At 38.4% G+C, this 24,369-nt stretch overlaps 1 long non-coding RNA gene across 1 annotated transcript in view; it reads left to right on the plus strand.

The window, feature by feature from the left end:
* LOC111923131 (uncharacterized) overlaps positions 1-17,991 on the plus strand; it is a 37,045-nt gene extending 19,054 nt beyond the window's left edge. Inside the window, exons 2-3 of the long non-coding RNA XR_002860938.2 lie at positions 16,843-17,036; positions 17,400-17,991. This is a non-coding gene — a long non-coding RNA (uncharacterized LOC111923131). The remainder of the gene's footprint in view (positions 1-16,842; positions 17,037-17,399) is intronic.
* Positions 17,992-24,369: the final 6,378 nt, after the last annotated feature.

Consider the following 24,369-nt stretch of genomic DNA (forward strand, 5'->3'; position numbering starts at 1 on the left):
GTGCGTACGTAATAATGGGAGATTTATGAGTAGGGGAGCAGGTTATAAGAATAGACCACATTAATCTTCTGCTTCAAACTCTTCTCATTAATCTCGCAGTAACAAACTGAAATGGTCAAAAATGTAGACTATTCCTTTAGTCTGATTTTGCCATGATTTTACAAAGTCCTTAAAGAGATTCCCAGCAAAAAGATTCTCCTCTTCTGTTTCTCTCATCTTCCCATGTTATCCTAGAGGGGATGCAGAAAATTTCTATCCAAGATGTAGGTTTGCAAAAAAATGTCTCATCACCATTTCTTTTCACTTCTAGCTGTAAGTCAGTGTCCATCCATTTCTTCATTCCCTTCTCTATTGCTAATGAGAAGGAAGATTACCTTGTGACTGCTTTTTGCTGATTAGCCTGAGCCTGAGCTCTGTGAGTAGATAAATTTGCTTTCAGAACATTCAAATAAAGCCAGATACATGAATAAGCATTAATAGCAAAATTAAAAGCAAAACAACAAACAAACAACAACAAAAACTGACAATATAAGATTTTCCTTTAAAAAACATATGAAGCAAAATTAAGCAAAAAAGCTGAATTTCATCTGAATCCACTGGAAACTCTGTCTACTACAAGTGTTGCAGGAGTGAGGAATGCTGCTGAAACTATCCAGATAACTTGGCAGTATCTCAGTAAAATAGGTTGGGATATTCACTTGCCACTGAATTCTATTGTGTATCTGAATTTCTTGGCTTTGGTGCAGTGCAAATATTCTTTATGATTTCCAGTTATCTTTAAAAATATCTTATGAGGAGTGGAGGCTCTGACCAGATAGGGATCATAGACTCCATGGAGTAATTTTTCTTCACAGAGTAGTAGAACACTGTCACAACAGCAAAACTGTATTCTATCCAGGGAGTAAATATATTGATTGCTTACTTAGCAGAACTGGCGAACAACACTCGTTACTCCAATTCACTGCAGCTTGCACTGACTTCCAATTTGCTTTTGGATGTAGGACTTGATGGATAAAGCCATGGGCTTTGTGTCTGTGACTGCTTTTCTGCTTCTTCTCTGCTTCCTGTGTCTTACCAGTAGAGATCAGTTGGGATCCACCTGCTAACAGTCTCTTTTAACTCCGAGGGACCAAAGTCATACAAAGCACTTCTGCTGCCCCAGAAATTTTAACCCATTTAGTGCCTGGTAGAGTCTATTTGTTCAGACAACTGCCTGGGGAGGGAATACTGGCTTAGTTGAGATCATCTATAGGAAGTCACTATTTGACATTTTCCAGTTTGTTTTGTTATCATAAATCTTGTTAGCCCTCTGCCTGAATCCAGAGGTTTGTACCCATGGTAGAATCACAGAATCATAGATTATCCTGAGTTGGAAGGGATCCATGAGGATCATCAGTCCAGCTCCTGGCCCTGCACAGGACAAGCCCAAGAATCACCATGTGTCTGAGAGCTTTGTCAAAGTACTCCTTGCACCCTGGGAAGGTTGGTGATGTGACCATTAGAAACTTTTTTGGTTTCCCAAGATTAAATTAATATGGCAGGACTTTAAATCTTCAGATCAACTGGAGCTCAGTTTAGCAGTGATCACGTCCTGTCTAGACACATGGTTGCTCAGTTGATGTGATGAAAAGATTGAGGCTCTCAACCTAAAATCAACATCAGTAGAGGCTTCTCTATCTGGTGGTTGAGCAAGGAGCTTCCAGATTTGAATTCAAGAGAAAGCTCTAATTTAAACAGTCTTTACACCAAGGTATTGCCCAGCTCCTTTGGTGAACCCTTCTACTAAGGGGAAATGTAGAACTTTGGGTGTTCTGGGTATTGGTTACACACCTCCCCAACACACACTCATTTTAAATGCAGTTGAATGATCAGCAAGTGAATGTCTGACTCAGCAAGTGAATGTCTGACTAAGCAACAAGCACTTGATTTTTAATCTGTTTTGTTCTGCCTTTGGTAGTTTTGTTCATTCTAGCCATTGTTTCCCTCATAAACATAAATGCCTATGATGTAGGATTGCTAATATGTGTCTCCCTTGGGTTCAGTATATGTGGATAGAATCCTAGAACAGTTTGGTTTGGAAGGGACCTCAAATGTCATTTAACTCCAACTCACCTGTCATGGGCAGGAACAACTTCCACTAGACAAGACTGCTCAAAAATAGAGAAATCCTACTTGACTACAAGGCGTGATTCAGGACTTTTGGTAATCCACTGAGCAGGAGATGTTGGGCAGCACCTGCACAGCATCCATCCATCTCTACCCATCTGCCTGTGACTGACCAGCTCACAGCCACACTAATGCATGTGCAGACTTCAGCCTGTTCACTTCAAAGCCATTTCAAATGCTTTATTTGCCTAATGTGTAGGCTGCTCCTAGATGCACCCAGCTTGTGCATCCATGGCTCCTCCTGAAGTCACAGTAACACTGTGTGCTTGTGCCTGCACAGGCTGTACCCATTCAGAACAAATGCTGTGTGAATTTACCGTCAGCCCACAACATTGCTGGAAGTTTCTCAGCAGCGTGAGTTTGCATTGCCAAAGAAGACTTTTTTTATTGATTTCAGCAGAAATGATAACTGTAAATATCTCTTTCGGGTAAAAAGCAGATCATCCCAAAGTAAAAATGTGGCTGGTTGCTATGGTAGTCTACTAGATTGTGGGAAATATGTGGGATTCAGTGCAGGAAATGAGTTCATGTCTCCTCAGGCAAGAAAAGCTTGGACTGGCCATAGCTTCATCCTAGGGTCAATGATTTTAATCCCCCACATTTTCTGAAATGGGCATGCTCTTTTTTATCCAGCTACTTGACTGATCGCAGATATTTGTGTCAACTCAAATCTGAAAACTTTACCACTGAGCCAAATCCTGCAAGAAAAAGTTTGTATTTTTGTCTTGAAGACAGAGATAACTTTTATCTTGGTCTTAGAATACAAGGTTTATATGATAGCTGTCCTTGTCCTCCAGGCCACCAATAACTCCTGAGCCTATGAGAGACTCCAGCCCAGATTGACAGCCACTCTATATTTTACACCAGCAACTGGTTTTGCACACACAAAAGGCAGGAGTAATCACAGTGTCTCTTGCCTGCCAAGATCTCACGGGGAGGACCAGCCCATACATTAGTGGAACAAGCCCAGGGCACAACACGGACTCAAAATCTGCAGGAAGTTTGGATTTATAAAGTCTGCAGGTCACACAGCAGCTTGTGAGGCGGGAGGGAGATGTGGATGGGCAAGGAGGGATTAAATATTCTGCTTTTGGAGAACCCCTCGAAACGGCATGTAAAGCAAATCCTCTTCTCTGCAGAGCTTCCTGGGAAATGACTGTCCCAACATTTATCACAGCTTATCTCTGGCGCAGTGTCCTTTCAGCGCGCGCACTCCGCTGCCCAATCAGCCCACCAAGCTGTGCCTTATCGCAGCCCTAATCCCTCTCCTCCTCACTCTGGAGGAGCAGATAAATGGGAGGCAGGTGTGCTGCATCCGGCATGTTAACTGAGCCAGTGCTCCCCAAATCTGCTTCTTCAGCTCGGCCTTTTATCTTGTCTTTAACACCAAGCAGCCACCGCTGATAACAAGCAGATTAAAAACACTATCAGATTAACATTTTTATGTAATAAATGGTCAAGAACCTCACATTAAAAGAGTATCTTTCCTGGCATTAAACATCCTTCACTCACCCAGGAAGCCTTTATCAGCTTGAACCTGCTCTGCTCGTTGCATAATAAATCTCCGAACCCTGATTTCATCGTAAGGAAATTCTTCATGAGGACAGCAGGGAACTAAATGGATGACTGTGTTTGAAGGGGAAATCAAGCAAAAAGATTAAAGTGCTGGTCTTCTTTAGTTTAAAACTAACTTTGTGCTAAATCTTTTATCTGAGGGATTGCTTAGTTTGGATGTTCCATGGTGTGGCACAGATTTTTGCTTTCTCCAGGGCAGTTCAAATTTAGCTCAGGTCAAATTTATGCAAGATAAAATATTTTTCTTAATGAAAAGTTTATTAATTTTTCTTCAAAAACACATCTCTGATCCATTCTTACTTTCCAAAATGTTAATATTACTAACAGCACTTTTGCTGCATGTGTTTATCTTGCACATTTAACCTTTGACAGTTTCTGGTGTCTTTCGTTTACTAACAAAGTATTTCTCAGGCCAAACACTGGACTTCAAAAGAGTGGAAAATCTGAAAAAAAACTACTTTGATAAACATGGCTACGGTAAATGTTCCACAGAAAATCCTGTGGAAAATGAGCAAAGGTCATTCCAAACCCTGTCAAATGGAAACACACTTGCAATTTCACTTGGCCAGCAGCAGCCTTACCAAGAAAATGTACTAACAACATGAATCTATTTTTTTCAGGGTAAACCCTGAAAGATGGTCATAGCACTTGCCACTAACTCACATTATTCTGGTTTTAAGAGAAGCAAGACTAGGGAGGAAAGAGGCATAAGAGAAAAGGACTCCTTTTATCTTAGCACACTCTCAAATAATGGGGGCAAGGAAGGATGTTCAAGGACTGACATTTGCACCACAAGTGCTGCATCTTTGATAGACAAATATGCTTCTGAAGTCTGGGATCCCTATATAAGCATTAAAGACAATCAATGAATAAAAAAGAAGACATTTTTAAATATTTTTCAGTCTATGACAGCCTGAACAAACGTAAAATTTTCTTGCAGGGAAACACTGCAGGTTTTCTCCTGTAGTACATCCATGTTAAAATATGAGGTTTTCAACAATAACTGTCCCAGAAAGAGTTTTGTATTCATTCAGTGTTTTTTTGGTCTTCAAGACCATCCTTGAAGATAATTTTCATCTTACTTTAGTCAGACTGGCTGACAAGTTGCTTGACTAGCGCTGCTTGATAGATTTGATTTTCAATCCTACAATTTTTTTTTTTGATTTTTTTTTTTTAATATAGTACCTGAAGGAATCTGACTTATACTTTCTGTATAGGATACTGGACAGCCTCTACCCTTTACTTTACAGCTGTAAAACACTCAGACTCACTCATCAGCAATTTTCTTATACAGTGTTCTTAAAACTGTTTGTAAACTCTAGTAGATTGCCATTAATTTTTTTTTAATTTTTTTGAAATTCAGATTTCACAGACACTCTTAGGAGAAGAATAAATCATCATTACTGAATCACAGAAGAACAGAATCACAGAATGGTTTGGGATTGGGTCTGGTAGAAGGTGTCCCTGCCCATGGAAGGGAGATTAGAACTCATTGATCTCTAGGGCCCCTTCCAACCCAAATCATTCTATGATTCGATGATTAATAAACAAATTAGAAAACTTTCCATATGCAAGTCCATATAAAATGGACAAAGCAAAAGGTTGTTTTGGTATTTTTAACAAAATATACACTGCTTTCAGTTATTTGTGAGTAAATCTTACAAAATGCTCCAAGGGTTGGTTTTGCAGCCCACATTCACACTGATTAAAACCTCTCAGAGAAACTGCAGTGGAACATATTTCCCGCTGACTAACATCATTTTGGGGAAGCAAGAAATTCCCAGGTAATAATTGACAACACCTGCTAGAAGCTCATTTTTTAGTAAAGCAATGATATCAGACCCACTTGATGGTATTTTAACCCCTATCATTTCAGAATGAAATTGAAAGGAGCCAGGCTTTTGTGTGCAGAGCACCTTTCATCCACCCAGATCCTGCAGTATTGTGCAAACGTTAGCGATTGCACGAACAATGCAACAATTCAGCACAGCCAACAGCAAAGTTCAGCAACAGCCAAGGCCCAACAAAGAGGCCACGCACAGAAAATCCAAACAAAGGCCATGAGGCACTAATGATTCTACAGAGGAGGCGCTTTTATTTTTAGCGTGAAAGGATACTGGGGAAGGAATAGAAAGGTTAGGCATGGAGATTCCAGCAAGTAGGAGCACAAGGGGCTACATGGCCAGGCAGAAAGTGATGATTGGGCAGGAAGACCAAACAATAGAAACGCTCTCAGCAGCAGATGCCAATTTCCAATAAATTCAAGCATCACATAGGGTTTTAGCCACATGACTCCTATTGACTTTAATAGGAGTCATGCAGCTAAAAAACCCTCATTGCTTGGAAAGTTGCTTATTAAAAAGTGAATACGAAAAATTAATTTGAGACAGGCGGGTTATTCTGAAAGATCTGGCTTGGAAATACTGTGAGTTATGCCAGCAGAGAATTTGGCCCAATAGTTGCAGCATTACCCTGGACACCTTTTTCCACTTGATATTGTACATGTGCCTTCTCCAGTATTAGTTACCGGATAAAGAGGAATGTGAGCTCAGTTGACACTTTGGTTGACTGCCAAATAGAACTTAATAGAGTTAATAGACACTAATCCTGATTTAGAATTTTTCAGGGTTTGCTCCATAAATTACTGTGGCCACTGTGTGTTTAAATACTGCTTTTAAAGAGGGAAAGTGTAATACAGACGGCTGAGCGCACCCAGGCTTACACTGTTCCTTGCAAATAGCATTTCTGGAATCTGTTTAAGATGTTGTTATGTAAAGAGATGTTCTATATTTTCAAGCTCTTGTAACAGCAGTTGTCATTCACCAAAAAGTTCTGCCCCAAATGAAAGATAGCCTAAAAACAATCTTGCAGGGTTTTTTATCTCCATTTTCATTCACACTTTCTACACCAAGCGAGACAAGAAGAAAATGGAAAGATGTGAGCACAGAATCAGTCAAATGTTTTCAAATGGGATATTAGATTAAAATAAGCATAAACAACAATTAGAGGGACAGCAACTCATTAAAGATACAATAAAGAATATATAAATTTCTACCAGGCTATCCTCAAAATTCCTGATTAGAAAGATCCTCAAGGTGAAAATGAGCTCAGTTCATTCTTCAGCATTTTATGTCATATATGCATCTATCATTTCCAAAGTTTGTTGCTGATAAGCTGAGAAGAAGAGAATAGTTAGGTTCAAATATATTTTGTTTCATGGGCTGGACAGTCTCTGGATAAAAAAAAAAAAAAAAATCCCAAAATTTGTACCTAAGCCCTTTTGCCAACAAGCAACTCTGCAAAGATACACCAGTCCAATGCAATCTCAGCTGTTTAACATCCAGATTTCTTACCTGAACTATGATAAGGAGCCTAATAATTTTATTGGGGAGGATCTTTTAAGTCAGGTATTAAAAGCAGCTGGAATAATGAGCATCCTCACACTCATCTCATGGCAGCCACAGCAGTTTTTTTACAATATAGGACTTCTGCAAAATGTTGCCCAACCTTTTTTTGTAACAAATCAGGTTCAACATAAGAATACTGAATTCTAACATCTATGGCTCATCCATGCCTTGTTCAATTTGTATGCAACCTAAAATATTAGAAGTTCCTCTATTAAAAAAAAAGTGTTAAGGTTTTCTTCTGTTTAACTGTTTTCTCCTACTTACCACCTCAGCAATAACAGTAATAGTCAAGGCAAATTTAGCATCTTAGAAGCTTCTGTACTCAAATTAGCTTACAGTTAGGAGATGGAAAAAGACTAGAGTGTTTCAGAAAGCTCATAATTTCTCCAGCAAGTTTCAGTTTGTTTAATATTTTAAGGAAGATGTAGGATTACACAAGGTAAGGAAATGGCCTGAGAGTGAAAACAGGACAATTTGTATGACTCCCTTCCTTGGTGATAGAAATTAATTCAGCTGAATGGCAAAAGAATTAAAGGATATGTACACACACAAGAGAGTGTGCAGTCCCACATTTATAGATGAAACTGATATTAAAAATCTAAGGCAGGCACCTTCAAAAGGAAGCCATGTGAAGAGCACAGAAATGAGCCCTGCTGATATTATCATGTCCAAGAAATGGATGATGCATCCTTTTACTGTACTGACATTTCCACTGGCATAAACAGCATAGGATGTAGAAAGTCTGTGAGATAACACTGAATCCTGAAAAAATGTCTTCACTCACTCATGGCACCTATCCATATCTCTCTGTTTCCATGTTTTTTGGTTAGTACATTGGCTCCTGTAAATGTAACTTGCTTCCCCCTTCTCCCCAGGATTTTGGATGACTAACTTCCCCCTCTGAGTAGGAGCACTACTAGCTCCTGAACATGAAAATGCTAAGCATGACAACTACCTCCTTTCAAATACCAGCACAAGGGTTGCCAGTGTGCAAAAGGAGTTTCTCATCTGGATTTCTGGCCAGGCTGAGGCCAGAAAGAATGACCTATGGTAGCTCTACCCAGACATCAGCTTTTCTCAACACCCACTCCCATGAGGATAAGAAATTGGAGTCCTCCACAGAAGATGTTTTTTTAAGCTGCTTTTCTCTGGTTCTTAACCTTGCAAGTCAGGACAGAAGCCCCACCAGAATAATATTGCTCACTCATTTTTTGCAACACAGCAGAGGTGGCCAAGAGGCGAGGAGGAGGCAACAGAAGGCAGGAGGCAAGAGGGAGGAGGTGCAGTCAGAGATTTTCTGAAACTTTGCCATGCTGGATCCTCTTGGGATGGCTGCAGTAGTTCAGTTCCCCATAATGCACCTCATTACTTAACATACAAAAATAAAAACCTGCTGCATTTCATCATTAAATACAAGCTCCATAAAGTGTCTCAGTGAACATGGTGTGTGCTTATTTTTCAATTCACAGTTGTGATGAGAAGCCTGAATTGTTTTGATTCCTTATTTAAGATGGTCTTCCCAAGGGATTTCAAGGTCTTCAGCATTAAGACAACTATGTGATTTAAAAAAAAAAAAAAAAAAAGCAGGGAAGAAGCAACTATCCTAATATACCATCATGTGGCAGGTGGATGCAGAAGGATATTTTCTGCCCTCAGATATCTTTCCTTGTGTCAGTACAAATGTAATACTTAAAAAAGCAAAAATAAAAGGGAAGAAAGAAATCAAACCACACAAAATGAGCAATGGTACCCCAGGGACAACAGGCAAAACATGTCTGAAGTCCTGAAATATGTTAATTGCAAATCAAAGAAGAAAGCACAAACCAATGAAGCAGTGATCCTCTGCAGGTTTCAGCTGACACCTGCATTTAGCTTCCTTATTTTTTTCCACCTTAATGAACATATGGAGACTGCTCTATAAAGGGAGCAACATGTCATACACCCTGTAAAGAGTTTTGCACAGTTGCTGAAATGAAACCGAATAAGTGGTGCTATAAACACCTTTCATTAATCACCCAAACACTGCTATGACACTTAAGTTAGCAGTTTGATTATTAAAAGCCCATGTTCGTGGATTTCTTGTTCGTGCAAATGTTACCCTATTCCAATAAAGCATTAGGCAAACAATGTGTCAAAAGAAAATTAATCAGTCACCAGTGCCTGGCTTGCTTTTCCTTTTGTTTTTTGCTTTTTTTTTTTTCATTACTTTAAGGAGAAATATCCTTAAAAACTAAGCATAGGCTTTGTATATATTTGGTTAAAATCAAACAAAGGACTGGAAATAAGGGAGTTCAGGCCTTCTTGCACAACCATATGGAGAATCTGAGGGATTCTGGATTCTGTGAGCCTGAGATATCCCAGAGCTGTGGGCCTTGAGGCTCACTTTTGTATCCCCAGAAATCCAGAAAAGCTGAAAGGTACCACTCAGTGTTGTAATATACAAAATAATAGAGAAAATTCAGAGCTTTCCAGCTGAGGATGAGACAAGTCCATGAATCCTGTCTTGTCTGGATCAGATGAAATCTCTGACCCTCCTCGACCCTTTACTACCTTCCTTCTTCTCATCTTCTATCCCACAGTCCTTATGCTGTTTGGGGAGTATTTCTAGGTTGTATCCCATTTACTGGGAAGTGCAGAGCATTTTAAAACCTGGAGTTACTCCACGTTCCCTGTTGCTAAAGCAGTCCTTGTGCCCCAACTGTGCTGAAGCAGAGGATGCCAAAAGTCTGAACATCTCGGTGAGCTGAGGTTTCCCAGGGCCACAGATGACCTGAGCTTCTCTCAGATAATCTGGCAGGAGGCCAGGCTCATTTCTGATGGAAACCTGCCTTAGTATAATTTCTAAGAAGAGAAAGAAAAGGAGATATTTTCTCACAATGCCATATTTAAGAGGAATTGGCATTTTTCCACCAGAGCCTGCTTTTCCTGGAAATTCATAGCTGCAAAAACCTACTTGAAAAACTGGATGAAATCAAAATGTCAGGGCACAATTAGTAGTCTGCCTAATAGAAATCTCCATTTACTGGGATAACTACCAAAAAAAATAGACACAGAAACTCACAGATATTTTGTTTGCATTAAATTATTAGTTTATAATAAATTTACTTTATTCAAAATGAGACATCTAATAAACATCTACATAAAATATTCTTTTAAAACTTCTTATCGCAGTTGTGTCTATTTGTATTCCTCAGGAAAAGCTGGATAAGCTCAGAGCTCTGAATGTTACTGCAGGCATCTAAATTGTTCTTGGTTTTCCTGCACCTGTGATTTTTTTGGTCATTTTTAATGTATTTTAAACAACAAAAATGTCCCAGTTTGTAGGGTTATCTAGGCAGCTAAGAGAAGTGATGGCCATAGTTCAAAACTGGATTACTGCCTCATGAGGTTTCCCTAAAGAAAATGGAATCTTCAGTGTGGCAGTAATAGGAAATATCTGATTTCAGCAGATCTCTGTAGTTACCAAGGAATTGTACTTCTTCCTTCTTAACAATTGTCAAAAGGGAAAAGATTGCTCTGGATTAGCACCTAGAAGCATTTTTAATGGATGCATCACTGTAAGAGCTGATTGCATGCAGTAGGATGGAATTTGTCTTACAAGCCAAGGTGGATCATGTCCATGAGTCTGACTGCTGCATGTAAGCAGCTGGGGAATATTCTAGAAAATCTTGAATATCTGACCATCTTATTACAGAACAGAGGATCTGCACATTTATTCTTGGACAAGGTCTCAATGTTATTTGCTCACATGAAATATGAATGCACAGTTTCATAGGCAATCTGTGTGTTCTCCCTTGTTTCTTAAGCTCAGAACTTGTTGGGTTTTTGTTGGGTTTTGGTTTTTTTGTTTGTTTTTTTTTAGTTATCTATGTGTTTGGATATATATCATATCCAAGGAGCCCACATTTACAGAATGCAGCTTCACTCTGGCGACTTTCTTGCCTCCCTGCACAGCTCAGTGGCAAACCAGTCCTTCTGGGGCAGCCTGGAGAGGACATCCTGGAGAAGACTTCCTGGAAAGCCTCATTAGTATCACTGCCCCAATATATTGAGTCTGAGACAAAGACTTTGATGGCAAGAAACAGCAAGGTCTTCCTCAGTGTCAGTGAAAGCCAGGGAAGACAAATAATTTTTCCTTGCCCCCAGTCTTTTGCCTTTCAGATCACGCTATAATTGTATTTCTGTGTTTAGCTCTGCTAGTTTAAGCATCTTGGGGAAGCTAAGTTAGAACACATGAGGGACCTTTTGCTACTTTTGTTTTGTGAACCCTACAGCAGTCAAGCAACTTTGACTTTCAGAAACATTTTTCACTTTAACTCCTGGTCAAATAATGTGTAGACTGAAGTGCTCAGTGTGTCAACCTATCAGACCTAAAGTGTAAATGAATGGGTCTTGTGGACTTCTTTGAGGATGTTCACCAAATGTACATAAGATCATACACAGAATCTTAAGAAGAAACAGACACAGCACTTTCAAATCTGTGACTGATGGTACAAGACCGTTCTTCCATACCTCAGGGACTGAGAGGTCTTTTGGCCATAATCTATGTAATTCAGTGTGACAGTTCAGGCTTCTAAGAGAAGGTAAATTATTTACTTTCATGAGAATTTTACCAATATTCCATATTCCCAATAATACCAAAACATATACACTTGAGAAAATATATACCTATAAATTCAATGCTTTAAAATGCTGCCTTCTATCCACCTATATAATTTGTTTTTAATTTATAGGGAAAAAATAGAAGTGCAAACAGAGCCAGGAATTATTTATGCCACCTAGAGTGCTTGCAACAATATAGGAAAAAATGGTATGACATTCAGCATATGCTGTTTGGGTGTCAATTTTTCTGCGTTAATACGATTAAATTGTAATTTACAAATTACTGACTTTGTAGATGTGGTGCTTAGTGGTTTAGAGGTGACTTGGCAGTGTTGGGTTAATGGTTGGATTTGATGATCTCAAAGGCCTGTTTCAACCTAAATGATTCTGTGATTCTCTGATTCCATAACTCCCACACAATTCCTGGTAACACTCTCATTAACCCTATCCAAACAAGGAGAATAATACAAGTTGCTCCTGCCCATCCTCTGTCTTTAGTAAAACCCTGAGATATACTGGCAACCATTTAAAATCAACCCTAAAGCCATCCATTCCTAATGATTCAAAACTGACAGATTTATTCATATACTTCACCAGACACACTTAGCCCCGGAGGGCCTTGGAACATTTTCTTCATAGATCTTCGGGGAATTTATGCAAATGCCGAGTTCTCTACTTAAGAGAGTTTCAGGAGTGCAATAACAAGGATGGTATAGCTCAGGAACTGTGATGCAGAGAAAGATTTCATTACACCTGCCAATATTAAAACTGGATCTTGCCTGTATAATGAGCACCCATTTTTATGGCAGTAAATTTGCACTGGAGAGTTTTTGGGATTAGGTTATGTCAATCCTTTTCAGAATCACTTCTGAAGGCAGGAGAGCAAGGCCTGCTGTTGACAGCAGAGATGGACACATCGTGCTCTGAAAATAGTATATTCACTATAGAATTTCACCCTGACTTTTTTCTAAAAGCCTAAATATTTCATGTTGATGTCTTGTGGGTGTCTTACTCCAAATTTATCTGATTTAAAGCAGAATTCTGTGAACAATTAAATGAAATCAAGATCAATCTACTGATGACAGCAAATTTGTACTCCAGTTTATTTGTTTCCTTCTTTAATTATGAACTGAATGTTCCTCTAAAAGCAGTACTTTGAGAAGCTTTTCCCATGAAAAAGCTTGGTTGGAAAATGTAACTGAAGGATGTGCATTTCTGTTGCTATAGGTACAGGTTGCCAATTAACAGAGCTCTTTTCAGAAGAGGATCTGAAAACTTGACTACAAACTTGAGGTTACCATGACATCACAAAACTCACTCTTCCCAAATATTCACAAACAAGAAATTTTTTAAAAAATATTAATCAGTAAATTTCTTACTGATCCCTACTATATAAGTGATATACAGAACTCAAGGGAAGGAGGTAAATTTTTAAAATACATTTTAAAAGAAAAAGGAGATGCAGTACAATTAAGCAGTTGAAGATTTGAGAAAGGCTGAGGACAAGATGACCCAGACCATGTATTTTATATGGATTTTTTTTAACAAAGTGCTCCAGAAATGGCTCCTGACTAAAGCTGACATTCACTGCTGTCTGAGCAGAGATGTGTAATGCTAGAGAAGGGGTAAAAAATGAGCTCCCCAAAAACCTCTTTGATTCATATAATCCTTGAATAGTTTACCCATTAAAATGTCTTTGTTCATTTCTAATATTCCTGATAAAAATTCAAACAAATGTACCATGTCATTTCCTTATCAAGAAGGGAGAACAAAGTTATTGGAGTAAAGTGACCCGTCCACAAATCCTGCTGCACTGGAGACTCAATTTACCACTTCCATGAAAATCTCACACTTCTGGCAGGTGAGGAAATTATAATAAACAAAATCAGCTCCCACTTTCAAAAGGAAATCTGACACTCTTTTTCCTCAGTTTCAATTGCCCTGAACCAAAAATGTACGAAAAAATATTTAAAATATGCAAAATTATTTTATTAAATGGGCTTTTTATACAAAACCATTTGTTTTTTTCCAGACCCCTCTAATTGAAAAGTTTGAAATGAATTAGAAAAATACAAATCAAAAAGAGGAACTTTTCCCCAGATACATTCTTGTGTGAAAAACATTACTGCATAAAACCCTGTGTATTATTAAATAGAAGGATTTTAACCTCTAATTCCTCTTAAAATTGGAGCTAATGTTTAACTTCTAATTCAACAAGTTTTAATGCATGAAAACTAATTACATCTAAAATGCTTTTCTTCACCACCATTCTGATTCTACATAGACTTATATTTTTGCTGTCTCTCAACTACAAGAATTATCCTACTGAATCAATGAAATTGGTCCTACGTTTAAAATAATGTCAATATATGTGAATTTGGCATCTTAAAAAAAAGGATTATAGCAATATTGTCAGGCATTTATTATCATGTCTTTTTGACAAGAAGCTGAAATGGAGATTAAATATTCTTAGAATCTTTTTTAATAGTGCTATTGTCTTTTTCTTTAATAGTTATTTTCCTTAGGATTTAGCTCAGCTTTTTTTTTTCCTGTTGCACTCACTCAGGGCAGCTATCATATCATAGCCAGGAAAGATAATTGAATGAAGAATTGATTTTTATTGCCTGTAATAAAAAGCAGTTCTTATTACTTTTACAAATTACTCATAATTACAATTGTCTAGAGAATGCCTTATCACCCTGAGTGGAGTCGAAATAAGCTGGATGCACAATAGTACATCCATGTCTGTGATTTAAAACTTGTGTTCTCATTAATGGCAATGTAAATTAGTACTATGGCAAATTAAGTTCGTATCATTTTACCGGACAGATTCTAATACTGCTGGGGAAGAATCTTAAACAGACATGCAATTTATTTCTGAGTGGCACCATTCCTGCTGGAGCACGTGCACAGAGTCTAAGACATTTCTTCAATTATTAAGTTGTGCAAGTTACACCTCATGAAACATTTTGATTATGTCTTTTAGAGCCCAAGTGTTGGAAACTCTGGAGTGCTATAAGCAGGTATCTGATTTGTCCCATTGCAGACATGCAAAGCTAGTTTCAGCATTCAGATTGCTCTCATTAGCTACAGCAGATACTTATTGAATGGCCTTTACTGAAGTCTCGTCTTTAAATTTCACAGAAAAGCAGCAGCAAGTTTGCACCTGGCACATCTGAGTTGTTTTTCTCTTGTTTATTAGGCAGTAAGGCAAATAGAGAACATATCTGGCTTTTTTCCTGTCCTTTTGTTTTTTAATTCTTTTTTTTTTTTTTTTAAAGCAGAACAGGTAATTCTGGGTCAATTTAATATACTTGGTCTGTTACAGGACAGGGACGGAAAAGCTGGAATTAAGCAGAACCTCTCTCAGCTCACTAAAGAAAAATGAATTGTTAAAAATCCCCTGGACAGTCAGTGCTCGTTAACTTCAGTCGCAGAGGTTTATGACTTGCTTAAATGTGTTATTCAGATAAATCAATCTTGATTATAAAAAAAGGTTCTTCCAGGAAGAATGAGAACCAGTTTGGGAATGAGAGGTGGATATTTCTTCATATAACCTTTTGTATGCTGGGAAAATATCTGGCCTTCCCTTGATGTTGTTGAATAGTGTGACCATAAATGCGGATTAATTTTCTGAGGATTGTTTTGATGATAATTTAGATTTGCTAGTTATTTTCATATTATACTTTATATTTTATATGTTTTAACTTGCCCACTTAAAATTTACCACCTTTAAGGTAAATCTTTATTCTTGACAGCACAGTGCAAACTTGGATTCAAGATTATTTTTTACCAATCAACAAGTCCCATTCATTCACTAGAACCTGCCTAAGAATATAATCAACAATTTAAAGAGCAGTTTATACATTAAAATAGCATACCAGATATCCAGACATATCCTAACCACACTGTTCAACACAAACATGTAACATAGGCATGTGTTGGGCATCTACAGTTATTCAATACCAAAATTAAATTATCAAAGTCTTTATTAATGTATATGGTATTTCCAATAGTCTGTGCCTCAGGCACTGTTATCAATAAGAACATTTTCTAGTTTTGACAGTAAAAACCCCAGTTTAAAACATCAAAATGAAGGAAAATAGAAGACCAACTCAGATTATTCTGTGGATTTGTGAATATATGATTTGTAAATCTTTTCTCACAATGTCCCACTTGAAATTTCAGGGAAGAAATGCATATGCAGATTTACTCAATAAACTCTTGAAATGTCATTCTACGCTCAACAAGAGAGGTTTTTACTGCTAATATTAATGGGAAAAAGGGAACTATAACCTTAGAGAGAAGTCCAATAAGTCCTGGGAACCTCGAGGGAAACAAACTTCTCCCTTGCTGGATTCAGCAGAGCACTGTGGACTCTGCAGCTCCTTCCAAGATTTCCCTCAGTAGTCCGCTGCTCTGCATCCCTCATGCATGGAACATCTGAAGAGACAACTCTTTCTTATTCCCCATGGGCCCAACCCTCACTTATTCCCCATGTTCACATGCCACCAGGCTGTCAAGAAACATAAATCATGTCAAAGCCATCACACACACTTAGGGTTCAGTTTGCACTGCAGTCTAGATTTCCAAGTTGCTTATTTTCCATCCTGAGCCTACAGTGTCCTAGGCAGGCGAACTGGGAGGAGGAGATCCTCATGGTGGGGTTGTTACACTCGGGTTCTGTCTTTACATGTCCTGATGATGTAACAGCATTGTCAAAACTTCTCTTGCTGTGTCAGTCCCAAGAATATTTGTTTTCAGCAGACTCCTTGTGAAGGAGTTCTGCACCCACTGTTGCAGTAACAGAAATTCATAGGGACATGAAGTTGGATCTTAGATGGAACCATGGAGTGGGTTTCTGTCTGAGAAGACCAATGGAAAAACTCTCCGGAAAACTAAATATTACTTTAAGAAACCAGACTGAGACTGAGGCTTCTATCAACAGAACAGTGATTAGTTAAAAAAGAGAAGGTGACGAATTTACCCTTAGAGAAAGGCCTGAGCCAGCTAGGGCTGTGAGATGCACTTTTGATTTTTAAGATGATTTTCACAAGATGCTTGGATGGCTGATGACCATGGAATGCTTCAGTGTTCACAGACTCCTGCCAGCAGGGCAGAGCTGAGTGTCCAGCAGAAGTCCTGGGGCCACCTCATCAAGGGATTCTCACACCTCTGGCTCATCCCACTTCCAAACAAAGACCTGCTGGCATCATCCAAGGTGTAATCCTCCCAGACCTTTTCAAGCATAGCCAGGCCTCTTCCAAACCCCAAGAGATGGCTTTGGTGAGTACATTCTGGTGAAGGGAATAAGAAGAGAGGGTCTGTGAATGAGGGGCACGTGGATCTTGCCAAAGGACCAGATCTATGTGGCACTCAGGCCATGACAAGTGCAGCAACAGCATGTTCCCTTTTCTCTTAAAACTTCCCATGATCATTTCAGGAACTGATGCCCACAACCAATCTGCTCAGGACCATTATCTACTGTTACCATTACCATCTACCATTAAACTTCAGCAATCCCTGTTTGCATATTGATGTGATATATGTGATATATCTTCTGATATATCATGTGTGATATGTGACATATCTTCTGTCCTCCTAATCATGCAAATGAATTGCATGGTTGTTTTTTTCTTTTTCTCACAGATATATAGAAAGGAGGGACATTGATCCAGGACACTTCATCATGCAAATTCCAAATAAATTTGACTTGCTCAAGTGGACCAAAAGCAAATGATCTAGCAGAGAAACTTCCACTAGAGGCCTGAAGTGAGAGCCTTCACTCAAAAGGACTATGGGAATCAACCTAATAAAGTCAGCTGACAGCAGCCTGGACCTATGAGAAGTTCTTGGCCTTTGGATGTAGGACAAAAAAGCCAGAATGAAACTTTTAAGTGCTGGACAGTCCCAGAGATACTACCAGTAGCCATTGTGATAAGGAACAAAGCTCCATGATCCTGTAGGAATTTTGTCCAGTAAAACCATTTTCAGTATTTTGGACTGGCCTCCAAGCAATACAAAAATGGGGATAGTTCTCCTCCTCTTCCCATGACTGTGATGTGTGGGGAAAACACATATTGCTCTGCAACAGGCCACATGACTGCTGCTTTTTTTCCCTCAATGATGTAATACCTCCACAATTATAATCATTCCATGTTCTTAATGTTCTCGTATTAGGCCAATTCACCAACATTTACTGTTTATGAGCAAAAAATAAATGTGTTTAATTTTGTTGAAAGTGCATGCTGTTCCTTAACTCTTCATGTTTTTCTGGGCCCTTCTGAGTTCTCATACCATTTGAACCATTTTGCTAACTAGAAAACAGATTAGAAGCTCATCTACTCCAGTGGACAAGAGAAATTACTGTTGCTAACAGTCTTTTCTATAAATATACTCATATATCTCTACATATTTTTACACCTCACATAATTTTTTTAAAAAATTTATATTATGAGGATAGCACTTAATCACTGCAAAACTTGAGTAAAGGGGTTTCAGACATTCAGGGGTTTGTTGTCTTTAAGTCACCCTCAGTCTTCTACAAACAAATTTACATCTTTGTTCTCTTTACTTCTGCTTCCCTTCACTTTTTCCCCAAACATTTCTGACTTCCCTATAGGGTTCCCCTGGCTCCCATTACTGCCTTCTCAAAGGACAGTTCCCTCCACTGTGTCAGCTCTGACTGCGTTGGTTAATTCATCCATGCTCTGCATTACTCATAGTGAACCTGGAATATGGCAAATTTAGCTCTTTCAGGCTTGAAGGCTACACTTTTTTCAGATTTTATGTAATGTTGGGTAAGTAGAACTACCCCACCCCACAGCTTTTAACTTGCACCAGTGATAATGCACACTGGAACTCCATGGAATGCAAGAGAATGAGAAATTCCCACACTCTTCTCAATTATTTTATTGAAAAACAGATATTGTAGTATAGACCAATATTTTATTGCCTGCTGCCATGAAAAGCCAGTCTTGAAAATCTTGTCATCTGCTTTCTGTATTTACAAAATTTCTTCTGCACCGCCTCCCACTTCCAGCTCCCAAGATAAGAGCAATATTGTATTTCTTTTTAAATGTAAATTATTTATTCTTGGACAATAGTCAAATAGGATGTTGCAAGTAGATACCACTTTTTTTAAAATAGACTGAACCATCCAACTGCAGAAATCAAAATTAAATCATAAGAATCACTGTCAAACTGTTCATATTGTTTATTCTTCCCTTTGTCTTCACTGACCCTTTAGAGGAAAAGTTCTTCATAGAAAGTCTTATCTAATATATATCCAATTATTTCTTAAATAGTGTTCTGGAGTGTATTTCATGATCAGTTGTGATTAGTGTTTTAATTAAACTTTTGTAGGGTTTCTGCATGAAAATATAGCCAGTGAGACAGACATATTTGTTCTATGGGAGGTGATTGACAGCAGGGAACAGATTGACTTGGCGTGTTAGTAAGACTCATTAATCTTCTCCAAGTACATACTGGGAAAACACGGAGTTCTCTCAACAAGCTGTTACCAAAACAGAGTTTCTGGTTGAAGAATAGATAAACTAATGGTACCAGGGGAAGTTGTAAGCAAAGAGTGAGATGCTTTTGCATGATGAAGCATTGTAGTCTGGGGGAGATTGTCGCTGTGTGTGCTTTAATATTTAGAAGAGGGTAATGGATGCTTAGAAGTCAATCCATTATCACTTAGGTTTGAAGCTTTGTGCTGTGAGTACAAACCTGGATCTTTGACATGGCAATCTTGCTACAAGTCTTGTTTTAGAGATTACGTTATTAATTTTATACATTTTATAAATAAATTTTATAAATTTTATTTATTTTATTAATTTTATGCTGGACAAATATGCTGCTTCTCAAAACATTGTTTGCTTCCTTCCTGTTTTACGAGGATGCCCTGTTGGAGAATCAAGCTAATTAGAGTGGAAGAAATTGAAGTTTCACTTAGTATTTCTGATCTGTTTCTCAGTAGATTTTTAACATCATTTATATATGATATGTATTAGACAGTTTTCACGTTTCTTATACTGAATACTTAGCAGGAAGGATTGTTTTGTTTTTGTTTTTTTCTGGACCCTTAAATTACTTAATAGCTAATATTTTAACCACAGACTACATGTGGTAATTCTCTAAAATTTACTCTTATAATTTTTATCTGTGTAACTATGAGTATATAATCTGAAAAAAATTCTTTTTATCACAGAATTCAGAAAATTATTCCAGCTGTGGTGTTCTAAAGGGAGACATATAATGAGACATTTTAAGGGAGCTGTATACACTTACACCATTATATTTATGACATGGCCCTGAAAACTATCTCTAATGCAGATGCAACCAATGCAAATAACATCATTTTGAAAAGGGCTATGAACATGTTTTTTATTCCCTCAGAACATGACAGAATTCCTTCAAGATAGCAGAAGTGCTCAAGACAGCAGTGGCCATAGGGAGGAAATGAGGCCTAAGTTCTTTCCAAAAGTCTCTTTCCCACATAATAAATTAAATTTACCTCCCAAGCCAAAAAGCTAAGATGGTCTGAAGAGGTGGTTACAAGTAGTTCATGAACATTAAATTTTTTTTTTTAAGTTTTTTTCTCATTGCATCTCCCTGAAAGTACCAAAGAAACTTACAGAATTCAGCATTACCTCAGACATACGACTGAGTTCTCTGATATTTGTTTTCATTTGTAAATTGAAGAACATTTTTTATTGATGCTGTAGATAGTACAGGCAAAAACCCCATGAAACATTCAAAGCAGTGTTAGGGTCTGCTTTACATACAATATATTGCAAAAAAGGAAGTTCCCTCTGCTTTCATACAGGGGGGATTTTCATATACATTCATGGTGTTTGCAGAGCTTTCTTTTCCAGTGAGGTGTCAATGGAATGGTTAAACACTGTAAATCTTATCAGGCCTACAGACACACAGAAGGAAATAACACAGATTGCAACACACTAAAGCATGGGGGATGTACATTGGAGCAAAAATGGACTTTGTTAATAGAGGTTTCCTGGTAGCACAACTGCTGTAATATGAATTTTTATTCAAATTTGGTTTAGTAGTCATGCTTGAGGTGTGATGCTCAGTTCTGAAATGTAAAGCTGACAGCAAGATACAATGCACAACAGCACTGCACGTTTCCAAGGGAGAAATCATGCTCTGTTTTCTCTTTCATGTTCATACTCTGCTGTGTCTTCCTTGGTCCTCCTTTATTATAGTTGTCTGCAGCTCTTTACATTTCCAAATTTAGGCTCATCAATACATGTCCCTTCAAGAGGAGCAGCATGAGAATTAATTTTAGAAAGAAGGAGAAAAACAAAGGCAATTTCAGTAATACTCATTAGTGCCTCTTTTTGGGATGTTCTGAGGGTTATTATATCCTGAGCTTTCATAGATGTACCAACAAAGTTCTTCCACCATCTAGAATCATCAGGCAACACTTGTGTACTCATTACTTTTGAAATTTGGGTCCATGATTTCACTTACCATGCAAACAGCAAAACTCAGATATCTGCAAAGTGCTCTTCAAGCTTTCTTGCCACTGAGTATTGGGGACAGCAAAGAACCTCAAAAATAAGTTTGCTTAGAATTTTTTTGACAATTTTTGGCAAAATGCACTGTCTAATTCATCCTAAACCTCCACAGAGATGTATACATTAAGTTTTCATTAAATAAGTTTTAGCAGGAGTAAAAAAAAAGCAATCAGCAAGGACCAAATACGTTCAGTTTACAGACAATGAAAGAGTAAAGTACAGTTCAAAGCTGCTCACAAGTGTCTGTATGGATACTTTTAGTTTATGGCACCTCAGAAGATAACTGATCCTTGTGCTGCTGTTGTCACATCTGTGTTAAAGGGCTGGAAGAATTGTGCAGTGGGGAAAAAGATCCAGCTGTGAAAGGAACCTGCAAGAAAGGTGGAGAAAGACTATTTGCAAGTGCATGGAGGGACAGGACAAGGGGGAATGTATTCAAACTGAAAGACAGTAGCTTTAGACTGGATATCATGAAAAAATTCTTCCCTGTGAGGGTGGTGGGGTCCTGACATAGGGTTCCCAGAGAAGCTGTGGCTGTCCCATCCCTGGAAATGTTCAAGGACTGGTTGGATGGCGCTTGGAGCAACCTGGGATAGTGGAAGGCGTCTGCGACAGGGGGAAGTAGACAATGCTTAAGGTCCTTTCCAATCCAGGCCATTCTGTGATTCTTAAGTGAAAAGTCAAGTTTTGGTCTCCATTTGGACAGATCTGGAAGGATTTTTTCCTGCACCTCACACCAATGCCTAATCCTCAATGCTACACTACATCAAAATCAGAGAAGCTGTTAAGAACCTGGCCTTTGCCATTGGGACAGTTTTACCACAGTCAGACAGCAAAACCCTATTGTCTCTACCTTCTCTATCCAGGGCTTCATCCAGCCAGAAATCCAGTGTTCAGCTGGCTGGGGTTTGCCCTGTACCTCTCACATCTTTTTTTGCTGTATGTTGCATCATCCCCTTCTTGCCTTCCCCTTTCTCCCACATGCTCCCTTGAATCAGATTTCTCCCTTTGGCAGGTCAATGTTAGGGTCTAGACCTCTCCACCAAAAAGCAGAGAGATTTAAATCCTTTGCTGGACATTGTTCCAACATCTCCAAACCTCTGACTACACTAGACAAGGTTCCTTTGAAGTAAAACATCCAGAGTTAGGCACTGAAGTATGTCCACAGATCTGAGATTTAGAATCATGGAAACTTTCCCTGAGACCCCACTATATGCACCCAAATAACAAAGGATGGGGATGGTGTTCTGACAAACAAGTTCAGTCAAGTTTGATGAAGCCTAAACTGGAGATTTAAAAAATAATTTGGAAATTACTGTATTCATCATCCAGTGAAATTTGAGAAACCAAAAATGGTCTGTGCTTCTGAAATTAGAAGCTTTATTTGAAAATGTTTAAGGAAGAATTTGTCTTGTACCTTAGATCAGCTTTTGCTACTTGCTGTTTCTTGAGAAATTTCTGTCCAAGATTTCAGACCATTCTTTGTCCTTACTCTTCTTCCTTCACCTCCCTGATCTTCTGTACACTCTGTGAAGCACAGATGGGAGCACTCAAAACAAGCCAAATGTCTGTCAGGCCCTTCACCCACATATGCACTGAATGAAGGCGAATAAAGGAACAAACAATAGCTCTAATGGGGTGCCACAATAAAAGCCTTATAAACCTAAGGGTGATGGCCATCACAGAAAGAAGCTTTTAAATGATGACTAAAAGCATTTCAGAACCTGAGATAAATGTGGATATGCCAGCAAAAGAGATGCATTATTTAGGCATCACTCCAAGAAAGGTAACTGTAAAGCTTTAGGCACAAGTATTGTGGCTTAAACGCTTCAGGACAGGGTTTGACCTCATACCAATCAGTGAAAGAAGCATTAAAACCAATTAAAAATAATATTCTTATATAGGGCACCTGGTGCAGTTAATTGAGCCAAAAGAGCTTCAGCAGCACCAAAAGTGCTTGTGCAAAAGCTGTTATCTGAGAAACTGCTGCTGGGTTCTTATACCACTTTCACAGACAGGCAGTAAAGGCTGTTGTACTCATGCAGAAAGTGCACAGTAATGGTTTAGTTATTACCAAATAACTCCTGTATTGCTAATTACATGGAGCATTTTGAATAAATTATTCATATGCAGTTTAACCTTTTTAAAACAAATGTTTTTAATCTGTTTTTAATCTGTTGTAGGCAGCCCCTATTTTGTTCAAGTGCATGCTCTCAGAGTAAATAGTACTGGCGCTGGTAACTAACATGGGCTTTTTTGGGGGAGAGATAATTCAAATATCCATTTCTCCCCTCTGTGTGGGTGCCTGGCTATGCTAAATTGTAGCACAGACCATGCAGTAAGTAGATTCAGCAATAAAACTGACTGTAAATTAATCGAATGTTGTCTTTGTCACAATGATGGATCATGTACAGTCAAAGATCTGACACCTTACAAGTTAGGAGGGACTATTTCTTCTCCTTACGTGCTCTATTTTTCAATATTCATATGGCAATTCACCTAGAAAATCTCAAAATTGTTGGTTGGTAGACTTGGCAAGTCTGTTCTCACTTGACATTTGAATCGCAGTTGAGGTATTATGAAAAGCTGCCTAACTGTCTAGGTGCTGAGCACCTTTGCAATGCAGTGTAAATTATTTTAGTACCAATGATTTATATGTGTTTTCTCTAGTCTTCTGAGTTTTGCTAAGATTAGACTTTCAGTTATTATTTATTTTCACATCTCTGCAAATATAAAAAGTGAATTATTCATTTCTGTGTCATAGCCTCATATGGTTGCGAGGGATCTCAGAGGCTATCTCATCTATCCCCTGCCCTAAGAGGCATCAACAGCAGATGTATTAGTCCTGACAGATGCTTGTTTAAGGTCTTCTCATAGATTTCCAGAGATGGAGTCATCACAGTGCCCCAGACAGTCTGCTCAATGTTTCCCTACCCACAGCTCAAAAGAGGGTTTGTTTCGGTTTTTTATACCCTAATGTCTTTGCTTTGATTGAAACTCATTTCTAATCCTTTCCAGCACTGGCCTGAGGTATAGAATTCTCACCTTCACACTGAAGCAGTTATTTTGAAGACCAC

This window comes from Cyanistes caeruleus, chromosome 4, assembly GCF_971803275.1.
Source record: "Cyanistes caeruleus chromosome 4, bCyaCae1.hap1.1, whole genome shotgun sequence".
Classification (NCBI taxonomy): Eukaryota; Metazoa; Chordata; class Aves; order Passeriformes; family Paridae; genus Cyanistes; species Cyanistes caeruleus.